Raw genomic sequence first — 5,000 nt, 5'->3', positions numbered from 1 at the left:
TATATATAGAGAGACAGAAAGAGAGAGAGCGAAATTTAAAGAAAAACACAGCCACCCGGTACACAGGAAGCTTACCCACCGGTACATTCCGGTCCCTAACTCCCTCCATCCCCCCCCCATTCCCCCCACCTCCCCATTCCAAGACTCCATTATCTTCCAAGTATAACTTGTATCAAACCATCTCTCCGTTTTCTGTGTGCCTGTCCCAAAGTTTCCTTTTACGACCATCATTTACGATACGAGGACTTACGAGGTCGTAAAAGGGCTCAAACAAGTCGTAAATATACGACCCGTAGAGATACGACCCAACCGCTCTCTACTCCTAAAAGAAAACCATTACACACACACACACACACACACAGTGGACACACCTTGTGGCGCAGTGGTTAGAGCTCCCGGCTGACACTACGGCAGTCCGGGTTGGAATCCCGTCCAGGGTTGAAATAATTTCAGTATCGCTGTGCTGTGAGTTGTTACTTCAACTTTCGTGGGCGGGGAGTTGGGTGTATTTGTGTGTGTGTGTGTGTGTGTGTGTGTGTGTGTGTGTGTGTGTGTGTGTGTGTGTGTGTGTGTGCGCGCGCGCGTGCAAGGTTACAGCATTACCCATAGATTGGTCATATACAGTATGACAGTGAGCTCCGAGCTCTCTTCTGGGTGGGAAATAGCGGTCGATCACGAGTCCAACACGTGATCCTAGACAATGGTGGTGAAGCACACGCACTCGTACGTGATTCTAGCTTCATCCTACGTCACAATGCTTTATCTCCGGAACTGACCAATCACAGCCCAGGGATCGACCCAACCCCCTAAAATCCACCCAATGGCGAGAGAGGACCTCAACAAGCAACCCTATCTTCACTCGTCCTTCCCAGATCCCATCCCATCCCATCCCACAAGGATACCAACTCCCACACGGAGCTCCCATTCCATCCCAGTATTTCTCCTATTCCACCACTGCCATGGACCCATTTCCTCCTCACTTCACATCCATCCATCTATCAACTCCCTTTCCATCCATCCATCCAACTTCCTTTCCATCCATTCATCCATCAAGTCCCTTTCTATCCATCCATCCACCCACACATTCATCCATCTATCCATCCATCAACTCCCTTTCCATCCACCCATACATTCATCCATCTATCCATCCATCGACTCCCACCCATGCATCCACACATACGTCGACTCATCCATAAGCTTCCTTTCCATCTATTTTTCCACCCGGTCATCCACACGTCTATCCATCCATCAACTCCCTTTCCATTCATCTATCAATAAACCACTCCCTTCCCATCCATCCATGAATCCAAGCCATACAAGAACGTCCCAACCTTCTTCCTCCTTTCCATCCATCCATCCATCCTTCCGTTTCCCTTTCCATCCTCTTCCCTCCCTCCCTTTAATATCAAAAACCAATTAAAAACTTCACGTGGCTCTCTCTCTCTCTCTCTCTCTCCCAGCTTCACGAATCTCCTTCCTATTCGTCCCTTAACACTGGCCTGCTTGCCCTGCCTGGCCTGCTGACCTGTGTGTTTGGTCTGCTCGGCCTTCCTGCTGGCCAACCTGCTTGCTTGCTTGCTTGCCCTGCAGAAGCCTCCCCTGCCAATCGCGATAAGAAATCTTGTACCATCCTATGGGTGTATGTGTACATACACACACACACACAAATATATATATATATCTATATATATCTATATATATATATATATATATATATATATATATATATATATAAAACGAAACCTTCCCATCAATCCTGGACATAATCCCCACCACCATTACCTCCTCAGCCCTCGATTACCTCCACCACCTCCTTCCCCTCCCACCTCCCATTCAGCCTCCACCTTTCCCTCCCCTTCTCTCCTACTCTCCTCCACTCTCCCTATATATTTCAAAAGCCTTCGTTGACATTTTTACTACTGAATAGTCTTCAAAAAAAAAAAAAAAAAACTAAGAAATCACACGTATAAAATCACAAGAACGATATCGTCACCATGAACGCGCAATGAAGAGCGAGCGGGCACCCGCATCCTCCTTGTTCTTCCTCCTCCTCCTTCGAACACCAGGTTCGAGTGTGCTCGAGAGGTTCGTGAGTACGAGGTCGTTTGCTCGTTGATTCGAACACTAAACAAAAGAATCCTACCTCCTCCCTTCCTTCCTTCCTCCCCCTCCTTCCATCCCTCCCTCCTTCCATCCCTCCCTCCTCCATCCTCCTCCCTCCACCCCTTTCTTCCCCTACTTCCATCCCTGTCCTCCCCTTCTCCTCCTCCCTCCATCCCTTTCTTCACCTTCTCCCTCCACCCCTTTCCTCCCCTCCTCCTCCTCCCTCCATCCCTTTCCTCCCCTCCTCCTCCCTCCATCACTTTCCTTTCCTCCTCCTGCTCCCTCCACCCCTTTCCTCCCCTCCTCCTCCTTCCTCCCTCCATCCCTACTTTTTTCCCCTTAACTCTATATTCTTAGTCTTTTTCCTTAGTACATTTGATTTTTGTCAGGATACCCTCTATGATGCTTGTCACATTCTACACAAATTCTATAAATTTTTTTCATTCGCATCTTATATTTCACTAATATTAATACTAGAACGCACGCACGCACGCACACACAGGACTCCACGGCGCAGTGGTAGCGTTCGCAACTGGTGCTACGGCGGTCCGAGTGCGAATCCCGCCCAGGGCTGAAATAACTTCCGTATTGCTGCACTGCGAATCGTTACTCCAACTCGTGGGCGGGGAGTTGGGTGTGTGTGTGTGCGTGTGAGGTCACAGCATTACCCATAGATCGGTCATACATGAGCTCTCAGCTCTTCCGGTAGACCTGATGATCACGAGTCCAACACGTCATCCAAGACCATGGTGAATCACACACACACCCTAATTATACAAAAAAAATTATTGCTTGCCTGTTTCCGCTCTCTTCCTTAGGAGGAGGGGGAGGAGGAGGGGGAGGAGGAGGAGGAGGGGGAGGAGGAGGGGGAGGAGGAGGGGGAGGAGGAGGGGGGGAGGGGGAGGAGGAGGGGGGGAGGAGGAGGAGGGGGGGGGGAGGAGGAGGAGGAGGGGGAGGAGGAGGGGGAGGAGGGGGAGGAGGAGGAGAAGGGGAGGAGGAGGAGGAGGAGGAGGGGGAGGGGGAGGAGGAGGAGGAGGGGGAGGAGGAGGAGGGGGAGGAGGAGGAGGGGGAGGAGGAGGAGAAGTCACATCCCTCTTGGGAGTGACTCACCATTGTTATTTTTTTCCGCCTGTCTCAGGCGGTCTGACGTCACCGATGACATCACTGATTCACTTCTGTCGATTTTTGCAAGCGGATGATCATTCAAACTACTCATGAACCATACAGTATTACAAAAAAAAAAAGATAACAATAAAATAGGCAAATTAAAGTACATAAATTAGATAAATATCACGAGGAAGCACGGAAGGATGCAGGTGATGACGTCATATCGCTTGAACCCAACCGAACATCGGTCTGGACAAAAACTATTTTTGCACATTTTTATTAACAATAACGATCAAACTCATGGAGGCATGTTGAAAAAGAACAATAGTACTGGGTCAATATATTGTGTTAGTAATAATTGTGTAAACTTTTTTTTATATATATCCAAGTCATTTCCGAGTAGTGTAACTGGGTATATGGCGTTCAATCCCCCAAGACTTTTCAGTCCATGGGAGTGAGCGAGTGAGTGTGTGTGTGTATATGAGTGTGTGTATATGAGTGTGTGTATATGAGTGTGAGTGTGTGAGTGTGTGAGTGTGTGTGTGTGTGTGATTCACCATGGTCTTTAATCACGTGTTGGACTCGTAATCGACAGCTATTTCCCTCCCGGAAGAGATCTCCGAGCTCGTATATGACCAATCTATGGGTAATACTGTGACCTTACGGGCACACATACCCCCAACTCCCCACCCACTAATTGGAGTAACAACCCGCAGCGCAGCGATACTTAAATTATTTCAGCCTGGGCGGGATTCGAACCCGGGTCTCCGTAGTGGCAGCCGGGAACTCTACCAACTGCGCCACGTGTGTGTGTGTGTGTGTGTGTGTGTGTGTGTGTGATTCACCATTGTCTTGGATTACGTGTTGGACTCGTGATAAACAGTTATTAACCTCCCGGATGAGAGCTCAGAACTCGTATGTACGATCTACGGGTAATACTGTGACCTTACGCGCACACATACCCCCAATTCCCCACCCACTAGTTGGAGTAACAATCCGCAGCGCAGCGATACTGAAATAAATTCAGATCTGGGCGGGTGTGTGTGTGTGTGTGTGTGTGTGTGTGTATGTGTGTGTATGTGTGTGTGTGTTTGTGTGTGTGTGTGTGTTTGTGTGTGTGTGTATGTGTGTGTATCTACAAATTAATATATTCAAATAAAATAAAACAATCTAACCAGAATAAACAAATTAATCAATTAACAGCAAAATCAATCCACAAACAAATATAATTGGAGACTTGGCCTAAAACGAGGCTGACCACAAAACAACCGAACAATTACATTTCAAGGTCATTAGGGCAGTGGTTCCCAAACCGAGGGTAAATTACCCCTTAGGGAGTAATTTAACAATTTGTCGGGGGGTAATGGATGAAGAAGAAAAAAAAAAAAAAAAAAAAAAATGAAATCAAGAAAACTGCGGTAACTGTCATTAGGATTAATGTTAACTTATTAAAATGTAAAGTTATAAAGTAAACCTATTCTAATCAAGTAGTAAATTTAAACCGAATAATAGTGAGCGTCAGAAACTAATATACAGTATTAGAAAAGAAGAAATACGTATCTAAGTGTGCAAACGTTGCTAGGCTGGCACTTTGAACCACGTAGCCAAGAATTCCTCAACTATCTTCAAGCCTGCAATTCCATCCATTCCACTGATGTTCTCGACATCTGTGGCAAGTCATTAGACACGCACAACGTTCAAATACAATAGATAAATGAACGTATCTCCTGTGTTTTGATTTAGCCATATATATCAATGTTGACAGCATTTTGTGATAGGGTATAACATGT

At 46.8% G+C, this 5,000-nt stretch overlaps 1 protein-coding gene across 4 annotated transcripts in view; it reads right to left on the bottom strand.

Annotated features, from left to right (window-relative positions):
* Pkc53E (Protein C kinase 53E) overlaps window positions 1-5,000 on the bottom strand; it is a 415,647-nt gene that overhangs the window by 237,796 nt on the left and 172,851 nt on the right. The window lies entirely within an intron of this gene.

Source organism: Oratosquilla oratoria, chromosome 6 (assembly GCF_046742065.1).
Source record: "Oratosquilla oratoria isolate Oo_2021 chromosome 6, ASM4674206v1, whole genome shotgun sequence".
NCBI classification, from domain to species: Eukaryota; Metazoa; Arthropoda; class Malacostraca; order Stomatopoda; family Squillidae; genus Oratosquilla; species Oratosquilla oratoria.
This window is presented reverse-complemented; position numbering and strand designations above follow the sequence as displayed.